This window comes from Egretta garzetta, unplaced genomic scaffold (genome assembly GCF_000687185.1).
Source record: "Egretta garzetta isolate BGI_Z169 unplaced genomic scaffold, ASM68718v1 scaffold59, whole genome shotgun sequence".
Classification (NCBI taxonomy): domain Eukaryota; kingdom Metazoa; phylum Chordata; class Aves; order Pelecaniformes; family Ardeidae; genus Egretta; species Egretta garzetta.
The window spans coordinates 4,054,046-4,073,053 of NW_009267230.1; positions in this window are offsets into that span (position 1 = coordinate 4,054,046).

The following is a 19,008-nucleotide window of genomic DNA, read 5'->3' on the forward strand; positions in this document are numbered from 1 at the left end:
TGCATCTGCCTTTCGGAAGGAAACATTTCTAAAGATATACTGGTATCTTCTTAATCCCAGTCCCATTCGACTTGCCTACCCAGTCTACCACATATTGAATGAGGTTATCTTTTGTTCTCCCCTTTTTGTTTTCTCCATGTTTTGAGTTATAGTCCCTAAGAATGCAATGATAAAAACAAAAAAGAAGTAAACTCACCCTCTTGTTTTACCATTCACTTTACCATTACCAGCAAAATTCTTAAGTATCAGCCAAATCCTATTGCCTTTCCAGACCTCATCAGTCATCTTTTTGTTCCGGTCAAACCCATCTTGCTTCCCTACTAAATTCTGTCAGATTTCTCTCCCTTGACCTACAGCCCATGCTGTTGCCATTACCTGTACCTTTGATCAGCTCTTTTTAGACAACTGTCAATTCCCTCTACGAGCTCAGTTCCACGAAACACAGTGAACAAACAGAAAGGGAAACTTTTGCAACGGCTGCACTTTTTTCTCCTCCTCCTTCCACTTACTTTGTGTTGCAATTGACACTTTTTGGGCCCCTTAAATTGTCACTTTAGTGTCCTAATGTTGCTTAAGACAAACTGAGTAGAAAAAGCTGGGTAGGCTTCTGCTGAACGTATTCCATTAAGGCAGCTAAGGGTAGCATTATCAGTGTCGGGGCAAGGAATAGGATAATGTACCTAAGAAGGCAAAAGGGGAGGAGAAGGAAGGGAGTGGGGATTAAGGGATGTGGCACAGATGATCTCCATCTTGGTTTGCGCAGCCCCCCACACTGTCTCTGGTTCAATCCTTGTCTCCAGTGCACTCCAGCCAAGTGTATCCTGCTCCTGCACTGTCTGCACAACTGAGTGCAGGAGACACCCTGTTGCTCATAATATTTGCTTGCCTGGAACAGTTCTGGCCCAGTAGCAACTGCGAGTAACAATGCTGAGAGAGGCTTTGTGCCTTGGATACTACACAGCACACAAAGCTGTGTTTTCAGAGTGATGTGTACAGGCTGGCCAGGATCAAGAACTGAGAGAGGCCATCTCCATCAATCTTCACATTAAGGTGCCAAACTCTCAAGAAGTCTTGGAGCATATTCCAAGTGGGATAATTCAAAGCATAACTTGGCTATGTGTGGGTGGAACTCCATGGGAATAGCTATAAGCGTGCTCTGCCAAACTGCAAATACCATAGTAAAGAGATGGCAGGGCTTTTCAAATAAAAGATTGATAGATACCTTTTTTAGTTTGAAAGGGAAAAGTTTTCTTCCATCTGAATGGAAACATTACATACAATAACATTCCTCCAAATATTCAATTTATGCCAGACATTCAGTCTGAAATGTGAGTAAAAGCTTGGAAAAGTTATAAGCAACCAAAGGTAGATTCTTAACAAAAATATCAGTCGGCTTTCATAAAAGAAAATGCTACCAGCCCTAGCTATAATTATTGTTGTATTCATTACAGCTATGGGGTTGTGTGTTTTCCTACAAGTTTATACAAGTTACAGCCTATTTTATGCAAGTTCAAGGAAGTGGGTCTTGCAGCATTATCTGATAGGAGAAAATAATTCCACAGGAATTAGTTTAGGCAGCACATTTGCACAAAGGAAGAAAAAAACCCAAACATGGTGTTTTAAGAAACAGTATTCACAGCAGAAGTCAAGATTATCAGCATCTGTAATGGGACAATATAAGTCTGCACAGACAAGCAGGGAGTTTTCATAATTATGAAATTATGAAGGGCCTGAAATGCAAGGACAAAAACTGTAGGTGATGGGCAGAAGTTAGCTAATGATATTATTCCAAAAGGTAAGTAAAGTGGTCATACAGTGAACTAGAAAGATTCATTAATTCCTTTGAGGGCTGTAAAGAGTTATAGTGTATGTACTCAAAAGGCTTGTTTTACTACTAAAGAAATCTAGCTTAAAGCACTGTATATAGCATAGTAAGACAGCAAGAAGTTTACATTTAGATCTCCTTACAAACCAGACCTTCCTCCAATTTTTAATAGCTGACCTTCAATATGATCTGGAAAACCAGCCTAGCTATGTGAAATGTTACCTCTCTTTTGGCCTTGTTGCTAGTAAAGTTTGTTCATCCTTATAGATCGAGTTTCTAGAAACTAGACAACAATGACTATTTTTTGTATAGGCATAAATGAAGGGAGGATGACACAAGTGGAAGCAAAGTAAAGCCAATATTGACTGATTTTGAAAATCTTTGCCAAATTGTTTTCACTCGTGGAAATTTTTTTTCCTCTACCAGTCTGGCAGAGCTTTATACCAGCACGGCATAAAGTCAGTCTGTGGAACTGAGTGAATAACTGATCCTTCTGGACAACTGTCACTGGACAAGCAGAAAAGTGACCATTTCAGATGGATCAAAATGATTTGTTGGCTAAAATAAAACACTACCTCTTACTTTCAGGTGTTTTACCATTTTTCAATTAAATGTAGCAAAGTAAGGCATTTCAAAACAATAACAAAAATACAAAATACACTTATAAAAATCTGTATTTTGTTTTCAAAATTTGTGAAATTACTTCCTGATTTGGATGAGATTACTTTTCCAGATGACACTTTATTTTCTAATTTTTCCCAACCCCTATCCATTTATTCACTTATGTGTTAAGTCTTGGTTAAGCTGATTGATTGTGATTGGAAAGTTTACAGATTTAAATTAATTCTACTTGCAAAAATGTTAAGCAGTAATTTCTTTTGCAGTTTTAAGAATTTTGTTCACCTGCAAACAGTGAGAAATGTACTAGATGCAGTCTGAAACAGAAAAAGAAAACAAGAAAATCTCCAAATATTCCAAATTGCTATTAAAACTTTTGTTACATTGATTACCTTGGTCCTGCATATCTCTAAAGAAATATTCAATGAATGAAGAGAGCTAACAAAGATTGACAGCAGTAGGCATTGGTTCTGAAAATCAACCAGCACTATGTGGCTGAACTGTATTTTTTTGTGACAAAACCAAAAGCTGTATTCTTGTAATGCTGTTGGTCATGAACTTGATCAAAATGTAAAATGTGATCCAAGCTAGCCCAATCTTTTTCCTGTGAAAGTGACAGAAGTATTCACGTGCACTACCCTCCATTAACAGGGAAAATACTATTTTGCGTTGTGACCAGAGTATAAACACTGTCCAGATGCTTTTGAATTCCTGTTGAAAAAAAAAAAAACCATGATGGAATGAGACACTTCTAAGGTTGCTAGGTATTTTGATTTCTTATCTTTTTAAACAGAATTTATAAGAAGTGTAATTTTGTTGAATGTGGTAAGATCAGATGACGTCAAGCAATTCCTTGCTCACAAGTCCAAGATTGTCTTTCCAGCCAGCACACAGAAAAAAAATCTCTTATGCTGTCTGCTTGTTTGTATGTATATGTTACGAACATCCCTCTGCTCTTCAGGTATTTCTAATACATACACACACTTCTGTTGTTGCATTCCCTTTCATAGATATTGTACAAGAACCAGAAAGTACCCAAAATCTCACCTAGTGTTCTAGAAACAACTTAGCTTTTAGATACTGAAAAGGCACTCAGTCATCATCCTTCAGCTGCCCAATAAATAGTTCACATTGCAAAGTTTAGCATCACTGAGAAAAAGCAAGGTAAGCTGGAGTCCTTATCATATGTTAGTAGCATTTATGCTTCAAGAATTCCTGGCAAACTTTTCTTTCCTAACTGGGGAAACCAGAGTGGCCTTGTTCACAGATGAATCCAAATCCTTCCCCTTGTGTTTAGACAATGTCTCACTCTGGTTTAGCCATCAGTCAAAGAACAATAAATGTACTTGTTTCCACATTTTGACTGAGTGGGTGGCAGCTAACATACGTATCAGCTTGAGTGAAGTCTGAAACTTCCCAAGATCAAAGATAAACTTACAAGCAACCATTCAACATCTAGCATAACATATTATATTTTTTCACTAACGAGCTACAAGCAAAATCCCATCTGCATATATGGCTGTGTTGGAAAAGATAAAAGTCACAGGAAATACCTGACAGAAATGCCAACTCAATGCATTCAGAGATCCAGAGGGGCGCAGAACATCTGGGGAGAAAATGAGTGCCCACTGAAACAGAAGCGACGGTCTGTGTGAGTCTGTTTGAGACCGAACTGATGCTTGAGACTGACCTGACATCATGGAGACTACATGGGCTCGCATACCACAGCACGTTCAGCCACAGACCACAGACACGTTGTTGAATGTTAACAAGTGCCACAACTTGCCTGTTGTGCAGCAGCCATGGTGCAGCCCAGGAGAGAAGCTGGGCTGGTCAGCGTAACGGTTTCTCACACGACCTCCTTGTCCTTCAGCAGGGCACAGCGTGACCCAGAGGAAGGTCCAGGCTGGCCGACACAGTGGTCCCGGCTGGCAGTGCACATGAAAGGGGACAGGGCTGCGGTGTCACCCCGCCACCATTAGCCCTCAGGTGCCCCAGGGGGCCTTTCAGGGCTCGCTGATGAGTCTCCCTGGCAACCGCAGGTGGGGTGGAGAACGCCTGGTTCTGATTGGCTCAAATTCCTGTGCCACCTGCTGATTGGCTGTTGCCATGCTCACAGGCTTCCATTCTAGAAGGTTCTCCACACTGCAAGGACTGGGCCGAGGGCAGCCTGGTGAGAGGCGGCAATCCGAGTGATCGTGGGGTGGCTGCGGTTTGCAGGTTTTTGCTCACAGGCTTCATTTAAGGAGTGTGGACCCCCTGTGACATGGAGGGTACATTCATGGGCTTGGGCTACCTTAGCAATTTACTGCCTGTGGTCTGACCCATGATGACTGACGGCTACGTTTCAAGATGTTTTATAACTGGTTCAGAAATATTTACCACAATTTAAAAAACAGAATAACTGCATTAAGGTATGCAGTGTATTATGGATGAGGTGGCCTGAGGTCCACCTGAACACTCATCACCTGAACATTTTTTTCTATATTTGAGTCACATTCAATAACGCTGTTACACTTCTTAGATAATATGCAGTATTTAATATTATGAACAGCCTTATTTTCAGCTGTAGAAAATGCAATGAACAAACACAGTCTGAACTGTATTCATGCTTTTCGACTGCTGTATTACTGTACACCATATGAAAATCTTTCAAAGCGGCCTACAAAAGAGTGGGTAATAAATTGCAATCCCTGCCATAGGAAGGTGAACAGAAAGCTCTTGGACCAAGACTCAAAGCCAGACACTGTACTTCCTGTCTTTTAGATCTTCTAACATGTAAATTGACCATTACAAAGAGGATTAACTACTAGAAGTGTACAACTGAAGCCCAACATTCAGCCCTGCTCTTTATTCACCGCCAGGGCAGACCAGGTGTCCAGAATCCTAATGTTCGGCTCTGCAGTTGGGGTTTATATGATCTGCATACTAAGCACAAGTCACCATTGTTTTCTGGCTTTAATTTATTGGTAGCCTTAACAACTGGCTATTTTACTGCTAATTGTACTTTAAATTGCTAGTACAAAATCAAACAGCAATTGGGACTCTAAGCACGCACTTTTGTGAAGTACGGTTATTTTTGAAAACTGTTTATTTTATCAGAGAATTAGATTTATGCTCAGAACCTTCAGGCTTTCTCACAGAAAATTACCTTGTGGTATTTTAGTTATGTTAATGTCTTAAGTTTATCATTATTTTCTTAGGAAAGCTGAGTAATATGCACTAGAAAGGGAATGATAGTGTAAAAAAATGTTCTCAAGAGTTGCAATAATTTAATCACAGGCGTATCTGTGTCATTGCAAAATGAAGCCTTGGGCATTTTAAAATCTCCCTTCTTAGCACTACTGGCAAAACCAGGCCCAAGTATTCTGACGAATTCTATTTTGGAAAATCTGTCTTATTTACCAGAAGTCACCACGTGTCCTGTTTGTTGTTGAAAGTGTATCTTGTCTGGATGGCTGTGGGACAGAGCTGAAGGCTGGCAGGGAAGATGGAGTCCACCATGCCTGATTGCAGATCTGATGTTATTCTGGTACAGTCTAGTCCATATATTTTAAGAAGTAATTTCCGTTTGGAGGAAGTGAGTTTAAACTACATGGCTTGCCAGATATTTTGGGTTCAGGTCCATCTTGCTGAAAGACACTGTGAAGTAATAATAGCTGCTCATTCTTTAAACCCTCAGGTTTAAAGATTTTAAGAAACTTATCATTGGTCACACTTAGCACTCCTTGCAAAGCTCAAGGCAGACACTCAATCTCTCATTTCTATCCTGTGTTCCAATAACAAACCCAATATTTTTAAATAAAAACTGGGGGTCATCTTAACCTATACAAAATAGAGCACAAAACTAAGAAACAAGATCCACTCCACAGAGTGCAAGAGTACATGCCTGCTCTTCCAGGGTCTGGCTTCATTTTTCTGCTTCAAAATACAGTCCAGGCAGAGTTGACAGGATTTTTTAAATTTCTCTATGTTTACCAGATGTATAGTTGCCCATGATGAAAAAATAATTTCTATGCTATGGGACTGCAAGGTCAGAAAAATGTAGCAAGAGCTATGGCAGCCATATAGTGAACTCTTGGTTATGTATGAGTAGTTATTTGAGTTGCTCTGTACACAGCCTTGCCAAGCAAGCTTGAGTCCTTCTGCTATCAGAATGTCAAACAGTTGTGTTTCCGTCCTGTGAAATATGGTTCTTATGCTGCCAGCCACGGAATAGCCTATGATGCTTCTAACAGCAACAAAGTGCTGAATAAATGAACTCACATCATAAAAGTAAAATCCTGGTTGTAAAATTATAAACTCATTACAAAATACTTTAGGAGGGTATTTTAATGAAGTTCTTAAAAACAGTACACCTGGGTTGAAAGCTGTAAATTTTTGATGCGTTTTAATATGTAATAAGCAGTAGATGTAAAATTCTCTGGGGAATATGTAAGATCAAGTCTTTTAACTCCCAGAACTGAAATCTTCCCCAAACACATTGGAATCTCTGTAATTTACTTGAATGAATGCACCCACTGCTGAAATGCAGACCTCCCACCTCAGCCTTCTGCCCTGGCACGCGGTAGTTGTTTCATGCAGTGCAGCAACTCAGCGAAGAGTGGGGAAAAATTGTAGGGTTACTTCAACAGAGAGTAACCAGACTGGATTTTCTTTTCTTTTTTTTTCTGTTTAACCTTGGCAAAGACACAAAGGTAATAACCCTACTTTTAAGAACAGTGCTGTAAATATTTTCACTACTCAGATGAGGGCAAGGGCTTGATTTCACGTTTCATTCAAGTGGGACCAGCAGCTAGAGTGCTATAACATTGCTGAGGCAGTACGTAAGATAATATCTAGCACAGAGAAACTACTAAGAGCTGAATGGTGAATGTGGTAGCAACAGCAGCAACATTTTGTCCAAGCTGTGACATACAGCTATTAAACCTATCAGAATAATTTGAAAGACCTATTTAGATTATGGACTGAGATAGGATTTGGTTAGTTGTCCTGGTTTCAGTCTCATAATCTGAAGGTCAATATTGTCGTGGGTTTGGCTGGGATAGAGTAAATCTATCTTTTTCTTTTTTCCTAGCCGCTGTTTTTGAATTTAAGATGAGAATAATGTTGATAAAACACTGATGTTTTAGTTGTTGCTAAGCAGTGCTCACACTAAGTCAAGGACTTTTCAGCTTCTCGTACTGTCCTGCCAGTGAGAAGCTGGCAGGGCCACAGCCAGGACAGCTGACCCACACTGTCCAAAGGGATATTCCAGACCATATGACATCATGCTCAGTATATGAACTGGGGGGAGTTGGCTAGGGGGTGGTGGCCCCTGCTTGGGAACTGGCTGGGCATCAGATGGTGGGTGGTGATGTATTTTCAAAAGTTTCCCAAATATCTGTAAATGGTTCATTTTTCAGAAAACTCACTTGAAATATTTCTAGTGACAACCTGATGCTGAGCCTCTATCTCACTGCTTTCTTGAAGTGGTAACTGTAGACACTCAGTCCTTTTGAAAAACAACGAAACAGCGCTCTCAGATGATCTATAAAAATGGTGGACACTTTTGAATGTTTTGAGCTACCTGGTATGTCAAAAAATATGTAGGAGTTCTGTGAAATATTCAGGATCAGAACCTAATGCTTCTAAGTATGATTCCAGCCCCAGAATTCTGAAAAAACAATATAGAGAAGAAAGCCCAGAAACAAACACTGACTATCTGTCTCCATTTAAGGATAAAGAATTGTATTAGATACTGGTCATCTAAATAGAACACTAGAGGGAGGAATAACTTTGTATAATTGCTAAACAAATGAGAAATAAGTAAAATTAAGACCGAAGAGATGAAAACTAAGTTTATTAGGGTCCTGTTGGATCCTAAGCTTTGTACTTACTTGCATTATAGCTATAGATTCTATTTCAGAACAACCTAAGCTGCTTATAGACATGCAAGAATGTTATAGTTTAAAAGCTATGAAATACACAGATTCTTCTATCTAAAGCCTGTACCTCAGTGCTAGAACTGTGAAATCCCGCAGGGGTGTCTTTACTCAGGGGAACAACTCAAGAAGATTCATTCAAAAAGGTCCACTAAGTTCTGGGTTGCAATAGATGTAGGGGCTAAAAATGCCACAGATATCTAGTCCCTTCTGGATCTGGGTGGTTCTTTGATTATTCTGTTCAAATTGCTGCAACTCAAGCAAACCATCTTTATTTAACCAAAATTTAAATTTTTAATTTGAGTTAGACCACATATTCAAAACCTTTGCTTTCATGGGATTTAACTTCTGTTAGTTATCAGTGCAGAGATCCCCAAAATGTTTGCAGTGTAGCTCAGATAAATACAGTTTAGCAGGATACAAGAAGGGAGGGAGCTAAGCTCTCTGGAGTTCTCTGTTTCAGTCCCACCCATTCACTACCATATCCACACATCTAACTTTCTACTCAATTTAGCACAAAAGTTCACTTACCAGCACTGTAAGTGTATGCCCCCTGCTACTCTCTATTTACTGAAGTAATAATTTTAAAAGGGGAATGCCTCATTTCCATAATTCTTCCCCCCATGTTAGCACTATTTGTGATAGGTTATTCGCTAAGCTGAAACTTATTCTTCTGTTTACACAGCAAAAGCTGTCTTTGTGACATAAAATAAATGAAGCCACCTATGCTAGAGAACGTAAAGAAATAATCAATCCCAAGTTCTTTCTCCTCCCTTCACTGTGGTTTCCTCACCTGTATAATGAGTAAAAGATACTGAGTTACTTTGTAAATCTGTTAATCAAATCTGCCGATGGGAACTAGCAGATGCTGCTAATGAGAACTAGCTATTATTTTCTATTATAACTGATATTAGTAATAGTAATACTGAGTAAGATCTACATTTGGGACACTAGCTTACACACAGAAGTTTTGCTAATTTAGACACCCTACAGAGATGCCGGTAAATGTAGATACATTTTCTTTAATATCTCCCTTCACATCATAACCTGCCCAAGCAGCTTTACAGTAAATAGGTATTTGACAAACTGAGCTTACAGAAGCATTCTTTCAAATTCTGATATGAGACATGATTCTAGATGTGTGATGAAAGACATTAGACAGTCTGAAAAGACACGCATGAAAATTTGAAACCTTAGGAAAATGTTTACAAGAATCTGGATAATACGTGCAATACACATACACTTTTTCACTGTACACATGTCCCCTGACATCACTCTTTGCCTTAAAAATTGAAAATGAAGGCATAAGAAAAGTTACCAGATTTCCATAGATAATGCTGCCTTCCAGTAGATAGGCGTTTAACTGTGTGTTCAACATTCCAGGAAAACTCTTTTTATGTCTTTTTTCATTTGTTCAAATATCAAAACTCTTCATTTAGTCCGACCTACCTTTCACTAGAAGTAATTTGTGTTTTCATGTCTGGCCTACAGAATAAAATACTACATGCTATAGCAGTGAAATGAGTAATACTGACCTCTATAGCTGAATCTAAACAAAACCTGTAGTATTTCTTCATATTAATGTTAATTCAGGAATATTAATTAATTTTTAAAGATTGTAATTCTTCAAGTTATGAACAGCTTCCATAATACATTTTCTTTAGGTTTTTAGCTTTGGTGTCTTGCTTTTACATATTTAGGCAAAAGAAATATAGTAATCACTTGGTTCATAAATAATTTGCAGTTCATTCTCTTGCCTAATTCTTTCCACTAGGATGCCACTAATCCACAGAGAGTACACATGAAAATGTACCTATCAAGTCAGTGAATTAAATAGAAACCAATCCATTCCCTTTACTGGAACTGGAATCTATAAATTCTGTGAAAGTAGTTGGCTACTGTGCAGGTATGCTGCCTCAGGATTACATGTGAAACCAAAATATAAATCAAAATAATGTAATTTGATCACTAGGTTTCCTCTATTCCATCTCTTTACAGATGTCAAAACCACTACCCTTGCCTTAAGCATTTTTTGTACCATTCTATAAATTTGCTGAACATACTTCTGTCTGAATGCACATAAACTGTTCTAAATTAAATAAGAAACTATAAATAACATATACCTCATCCCAGATTCAGATTTAATTGGAGATTCAGATTGCAATTAAATTTAGATTTATTTCATCAGATGCTTTTGATTAACCTGACAGTTCATACCTTTTTCTTTCTGAAGATCAGGAAGATTTTTTTCCATTTGAGAAGGCATTATTTTTGACTAGCTAGGTGAAGAACCTACAGGAAAAACCACAATGAAATGCAAACATTTCCTGCTAAGAATTATCTGTGAATTATAAGATATTAACAGAATTGTTTGTTGTTCCTGATATTAACTGCTGAGTTATTTATAAAATTATAGATTTTAAACAGTTTTTCCACATGTTTTTAATGTTTCTTCAGTAGAACAGTTTTTATTATTGGCTGGTACACAAACTCACACTGAATCATTTCTGGATGGATATCTATTCTACAGTAATGTTTTTAGCAAACTTCATTAATATTCTGGGACATATACTGGCGAAAAGTTAAACTGCTATGAACCTTCTCATTACTGTCTGTTTTCAGAAATTTTCTGATGAACAAAGCAAAAATATATTTCTTGTACCTGTCCAAGTAAACAGTACTTCATGACAGATATCAAAACCTCCCTTCAATATATTATCGGCTGCATATTTTGTGATATTTGCTTCATGCTAGGCTTCATAGAAATATAGCACTTCCCTGCCATCTTGTTTACTATTAGATCATGCTAGTAAAGGACAGAAACAAACCTATACAGAGCACAGGGACATACCATCTGAAGCTCCCCTGTGGCAGACCAGCACATATTTTATAAAATTACTGCAGGAATTCAGCCAGTGAAGCTGGGTTGCCTGCAGCTTCTAAACATGACTGAAAAACCATAAAAGTTAGGGAGAATTAAAGAGGAAAATGAGACAGGTATGTAACTTCCTCATGTGCTCTGCAGTACAACAAATACCAACAGAAGGGTGGGGATGTCCTCCAGTAAACTTTGCTGCACTAATATTTTAATAAATGAAAAATAGTGGCAAGGATTATCAGAATTTGTGTCCTCCAGCAATACGAAATCAATAATTTACATGAACTGTCTATTAGTTATCCAAATAATCAGAGATCACATTTTTATGCATCATATTAAGTTACAGGTGTGAGTTTTGGGCACCTCACTGATGGAAATGTTTTAGAGAATTTTATATTCTTGTGGGAGGCCTTGAAACCATGGATATAAATGGATGCAGAAATGGGCAAGCAAAGTATAGAAGAGGAAATTGGTCCATTAGACCAAATGATACAGTTGGAAAAAACCCCAATGTGATGTCCTTTGTTACATTGTGTTTACTTACTTTGAGGCTATCTTTATAGAACTATGTATGTTTCACCCTACTAAATTTGATGATTTTCCCCTTGCGGTTTCTCTTTTAAATAACTGGCCCTTTTCTGACATCTTGGTTTCAAAATTAAATTCATTAAGGTTCCAGAAGTCTATCAGATAGAGTAAGACATGTCGACAGTTCTGCCCGTGTTTGAATCTTCCAGGCTTCTCTTTATAAAACCATTAGTACTAGCAAGTCAGAGCATGCCTCCCATTTATGTCCTGACTTTTTCAATTGTGATTGCATTGCTGTGTATTTCATTGCATTGTATTCTGCAAATTTCCCTGCAATGTCAGCCTTATGATTGATTTCTTTAATAATTTTGTATGTAAGATTTTCATTTTAACATCAGGAAGAAAACTGGGGCATAACCAATCTCCATACATAACACTGGCACTTGATATTAATATTCAGATCAGTGGAAAAGATAGGGTCAGCTTCCCTTTGTTTAATGGAGTTTAATTCTGAGAGTGGTAGCTCTTATTCCTGGCATATTATAATGACTTGTTGTTCCATTTAAAATACACTTCCACGCAGACATACTTGTCTGTATTTTGCTGGTAAAGCAAGCACAGGAATCCACAAAGAGGAATTAAGGTGCCTGGTTCACATATCCCTTCCATTCCACAGAGGCTGCCCAAACTGAGCAGCTACACAGCCCACTTCCAGACCCAGCAAGCCTGGAAGCTGACAGAGGATGCATTGTGTCCAAACGTTTTCAGGTGCAGTTATGATCCCTTGTAGTTAATTTCTTTTTTTCAGATTCAGCTGAATTCTCTTTCATATTGAAGGTTATTATACCACATTATATCTTCAATGTAATAAAACTCTGGGCATGAAATGCAGCTAAATTACCAAGAAAATTCTAGAACTCTTTTAGTTGTTTTTTGTATTGATAAAAATTGCAGGTTCTGAATGTGAACTTCAGAATCCCTAGGAAGAGGAAAAAATTGAAGAATCATTCATGGAAGCCTATGAGCTTATGCTACCCTGTCACACAGCAGAAATGAAAAGCATAATCATGAAGCAGGTTCTAATAAATATTATTTTTCTCTGTGTATTGGTACAAACAGGCCTGAACTGTAATTCCAGAAAAACGCAGTAGCAGATAGTGTGATTTTTGTGTGCAACGACTGCTGTTTTGAGTATACCTCGATAAAGTGAGACCCATCACCTGTAACAGAGTCCTGGTACTCACAATGCCCCAGGGTTCCCCTATTCATTTTTATGTGCCACTTAAAGATGGTGAGTACTCTTTTTTTTTTTTTTCAAAGAATGCTTCCTACTGTCCAGTAGTGACAGGAACGGCCCTCAGGGCTGCTGTTTGTGTGCTCTACCACTTCCACCTCTTAGTCACATAATTCATTTGTTTACAATTACTATGGCAACGATGTCTGCTATGGCAACTCAATAAACTGCTAAAAGGGAAGAGAGAAAAAGAAAAAGAAAAAGAAAAAGAAAAAGAAAAAGAAAAAGAAAAAGAAAAAGAAAAAGAAAAAGAAAAAGAAAAAGAAAAAGAAAAAGAAAAAGAAAAAGAAAAAGAAAAAGAAAAAGAAAAAGAAAAAGAAAAAGAAAAAGAAAAAGAAAAAGAAAAAGAAAAAGAAAAAGAAAAAGAAAAAGAAAAAGAAAAAGAAAAAGAAAAAGAAAAAGAAAAAGAAAAAGAAAAAGAAAAAGAAAAAGAAAAAGAAAAAGAAAAGGAGAGGAGAGGAGAGGAGAGGAGAGGAGAGGAGGGGAAAAAATGAAGGAAGGAAGGAAAAGAAAGACAATTCTTATTGTATTTAGTTTCACAAAACTCCTGTACAAACACTCCAGTGATCTGGGCAAGCATTTGGCAGAGGGAAGTTTGAGATACAGAAAGAGTAAAACGTCAGACACTTGGCTGAATATATACATGTAACAAATTGCAGTCAACAGCAAAGACACGACACTATGCATGCTCCTCGCCATGGCAAACGTGAATTAAATACATTACCTTATCGTTCAGAAATTGTGTATGAGAGACATCATGGTATCTTAAAGCCTAAGTTAAAAGTCATAGAACCCAAAGCTACTACAGGAATAATTTATCACTATTGTGTTCACTCTCAGAAGGTATAAAACAAACTGTATATGTTATTTTTGTTCATATAATATACAGTTACCAGTGTGGCCATATATATAAAAGTTCTAAGTTTCAGTTAAAAATTGAAGTTTCAAATTAAACTCCAGCTCACAGGGTGGAAAAGGCTATCTTCCACATTAAAAAAATTCATAGTTTTGAGCGGGTTGCGTCTGTTGCTTGGACAGGAGACTTTTCAACCTAAGTAGGCCCTGCTGGCTTTAGGTTCATTATACATTATGTAGAAGTGGTAAACCCTCCCCAAAAGGGTCAACATCCTTATTGAGTTATGTTCACAGCAATCCTAACTAGAGAAGGATACAGATTAAGTGTAAAATGGCAGTTTGAGGACAGAGCACCACATTGTTATGAGCTTTGAAAACTGGAAGTCAGAACCCTTCTGAGAGCACCCAGTATCTCAGGGAAAATCTTAAGAGCATCCAAGAGGTAACAAGAAACTTCAACTACCTGCATAGGCAAGTCTGGAGGCTGTAATACGTGAAAGGGAGATCTTCAGGTGAGTAGACCAGAGGTTCTTTGACATCAGTGTGACAGCAAGGAAAGTGCCTAAATGGTCCCTTCTGCCAAGTAACAAGTGATAGGATGAGAGGAAATGGCCTCAAGTTGCGCCAGGGAGGTTTAGATTGGACAAGAGGAAAAATTTCTTCACTGAAAGGGTTGTCAGGCACTGAAACGGGCTTGCCCAGGGAAGTGGTCGAGTCCCCATCCTTGGACGTATTTAAAAGACGGGTAGACAAGGTGCTTAGGGACAGGGTTTAGTGGTGGACTTGGCAGTGCTAGGTTAATGGTTGGAGTCAATGATCTTAAAGCTCTTTTCCAACCTAAATGATTCTGTGATTCTATGATTCTAAAAGTCTCTCCCAGTGAGTTTGCAATGTGTGATCTCTTGGATACAAAAAGAGTGGGGTTTTTTATCAGCTAAACAGAAAAGAAAGAAATGGCAACTTTTTTTTCTTCTCATAAACATTTTCAAGATATCTTTATCTGGCTTGCAGAATAAGCAGCACAGGAATATCAGGCAAACCTATTTCTAGAGTAGTGTATGCAACGATTAAGAATTCTTGTTTTGTTAGTGTATTATTCAGTTGGTGTCAGTCATCAGTCTTGGAAAAAATGATAAAATATTTTACAACTCACAGCCACAATTAACAATATTTAGCAATGGAATTATAATTATAAAATATAAGAAGTCACAGATTTGCTTGCAAATGTAGTACTCTTTGAGTTCCCCAGTATTTCTCCAGGACTTCTCCAGGTTAAATTGTACTGCCCAAACAGATGTTTTCTTCATGATTTATTTTATGTATAGGAGCTAATATTGCAAGAATAAGATGCCATGCAGAAGTCTAAAGAGACACTTTCTTTCTGCAGCATTTTAAATCCCTGAATATAGATTGTCATTACACATAAATCATGTAAATTAAAACCTGTGTGAACATGAAACAATTTTACTGTCGCTGATACCTACTCAGTGCTTAAAAACTAGTGGAATCTAGCTAGATGAGAACAATAGAAGAATAAAGGTGTTCATGTGAGAGCTGGGACGAAATCTACAGCCTAATGTATGATGGCTAAGTAATGGCTGGAAGATGATATAGGAGAGATTTAAGGCATAGGATTATAAAGGAGAGACACATTGTTTTATGGTCATGAAAGGATATTATTGTGAAAAAGCTTCATGAAAATAACTTTGCTATGGTCATGGTCTCTTGCAGAAAATATTTGAAAGTAGCTGAAACAAAATTCTGAGTAGTACACTGTAGGAGACTGAGCTAGAATAAAGAGCAATAAATGAAATCCACATCATCTCTTTCCATCTTGTAGAGAATTTCTAAAGCTGTAAAAATGGGGGTCCTTTGGGGAGCAAACCTATCAGCCAGAATGAATGCTATGCCCGTTGTTCTCTCCTGCATCTTGTCTTTTAGAATTATTTCTAGCTATTCTCCCCTGCTTGCACACTGTGCCTCATTCATAGCTGGCTCCTATCAAATTCTTCAGATGCTTTCTATTCACTTTCTTAAACAAAAACATACTACTTGCATATACAACAGCTGCATTAGTAAGATAACCACCACCGCTAAACACACACTCCAGCATTCTCGAAGGAAAGCTTGTGTCTTTCCAGCATAATGCCAGGTACTTTCTGCCTTTTAGAAGCTCTTGTAAAATAAAAGGACATGTTGTTAGGTAATACTTGACATTTACCTCAGGAAGACAACACATCAGAGGGCAAAACAATAACTTAAATTGGGAAAGTACCTGTGGCAGAATTGATTCCAAGACTGTAAGAGGCAGAGAAGACTGTTGTTACTCTGTACCTTCTGCCTCTGAGCAGCTGTTATGGCTATATCATTTCATATCCATAATTATCAGTGGCAAATACAGTAGCAAATCTTTCATCTTCACATCAAAAAGAGATCTTTCCAAGGGGTACTGGTATGAGAGGAAAATTCCAGCTCTTTATACGCAGGTTTTCAGAATGCTTAATTTACATACAATGCAGGTGCATGTTAATTAATTAAATAAAATTAACAATTTTTTTTCAAAGCATTGTGACCAAGAGGGTAATTTTTATATTAGTATCTTTGTAAACAGGAGTCTAAACTCAGAATTTATGTATAAGACTCAGGGAAGCCATTTATTCCACATACATTTCTAATATGCTGTTAGCAAACAAACAAAGCAACCAACCAAAACCTAGTTGAGAAAGTAATATATTCAGTACAAAAAATCAGATGACATTACAGTTTTTGTATATTATATATGATTACCATATTATATCAGATGATGGCACATATTGGTATCAGTTAGCATTGTTCCAAAACTTATTTCAAGAACTATTCTGTGAAAAACCTCTTGAAGTGATGTCAGGTCTGAGCTGGCATGATACAAATTACCTGCACTTCTTTACAGACAAAAGTAGTAACACAGAAATATTCCATTCTTTTTCTTCACCCTCTCCATCCCCATCCTCCCTCCCTCATCCTTTCCCCCTCCCTCTTTCCACCCCCCCAGTCAAATGATTCACTAAAGCTTTGGGATACTTTCTGTAATCTTTCCTGAGCTGTCCTCTAATCTCATTCATTTGGCAACATGCAAAAAATGAGTTTGAGATTGAGATACTTAATGCTTCAGTACCTAAAAGTTAAAATCCAAGGTATTGATAAATTCACTGTATAGTGACTGGGAGGGAGTTACATATCTAGACAGCAGACAGTGTAAGGAGGAGACAATACCTAATCCATGTGGCAGGAAATAGTGAGGAAAAAAGTGGTCTGGAATGCTGTCCCTTGCCTGTCTGAAAGCTGCAGTGGTGAAACTCCGCAGCTCAGAGCTCAGAGCCCTTGGACACGTGTTACCACTGGCACTTATGCATTTGCCTGGGGACCCACTTCCAAATCAAGAAGACGATTGAGCTGAAAATTTACAATTTTGTTATTGATGCAACAAAGTTAATTCTCAGCCAGATCAGTCCCCAAAACCAGTCAACTGTTTAGCTTGGCTAGAATTCATTCTGGCAAACAGTGCTTTGGGCAGCAACTTGACTAAAGGCTTAAAGAAGTCAAGAAACTGCAGCTTAAGGATTTGGTACAATGGTACACTTAAGAGCATCTAATAGCTGAATACTGCTGACAGGCAGAACAGCTCTCCCCTTGATCCCTGTCGGTATGTTTCTACTCCTTCACTTGCATTGGCAATGGTGCTTCTTTAACACTTCAGTCATCCGGGTCAGGAAGCTAAACTGACTTAAACTAACATTACAGGGGGAAAAAGTTGTGTTCCCATCAGATCTCACCACTGTCTCCGCACCCACTTAGGTACTGTGCAAAACATTGAGGAATGCAATGTGGGTCAGAGAGGTGAGGTGAGGGCAGGACATACAGGGAAAAGAAGTGGGGACAGGCTGGACTAACAGAGCAGTCAGAACTGTTTGATGTAGATGTTGGGTTACTTCAGCTGTTAACAGCAAACAGCAAAGTCATTCATTTGAGTATTGGCACACAGATCATTGTTTTCTCCTAACAAAGTAAAAGAATGTAAGCAGGGACTGTTAGTTTTACCTTTAACATGGCAGTCTAATGATATGAGCATTTTCCTTGTCATTAGAGAATGTGGGTCATGTTCAATCTTCACCTGTGAGATTTTCTGTGACTGTAATGGTTTTTTTTGTTGTTTTGGTCTTACATCACGCATGAAAGACAAGTGTCAAACAAGAGCACACAAAATGTTTATTTTGGAGTATTTCGGTCTTCGTAGAGTCAGTAAAGATATCTGAGTAAAGTGTTCTACAGTTCATCAGAAGGTAAATGAGGTAACTACAGAATCACGTGGAAACCAGAAATGAGATTTTTTTAAATGTATTTGCAGTTAGTTCTGTAAAGATCAAAGTTCCCAATATAAGATGAATTCACTTTGCATTGTGCTTTCTGTAATGTTTTAATGTTTATTCTGTCTAGAAGTACAGTCTGTCCCAATACAAGAACAGATACATTTAAACAGATTGTTTTTTATTCTGTCCACTCCATGTAGTACAAATATGAAGTTACCTTCCTGTTCTTTGGTTCTTGTGTTAGTTTGGATAGACAAATCCCTGAATAGCAAGTACAAAATAATGTCTCTTTTTTTGCTTTCTCTCAGTTTTGCAACTTAATATGCAACATTAGTTAGCCCTAAAAACGTTTCTCCAGGTTTTAAGGCATTCAGCCCATTGCCTACTCATTGTTAGGAGTCTTTATAGACATCCAAGTGCTAACAAATGCAAAATAAAAGAACCTGTTTTTCATGTTGCCAGAGGAAAACTTCAGACCAGAGGAAAAGCAGGAAAAGAAATATTTGTTCAAGATTCTCTAAACCTCATTGAGAACGTGAGTTCTAGTAATTGAGTTCTACTAATGGCATTTCCTGCATTTTCACACACATCCCTCAACTGAAACAATTTATGTGTAAGTAAATTTATTATGGTTACTCATTGCTAATTCTTTCATAGCATCACAGAATCACAGAATACTTTGCCTTGGGAGGGACCTTTAGACGTCACCTAGTCCAACCCCCCTGCAGTGAGCAGGGACA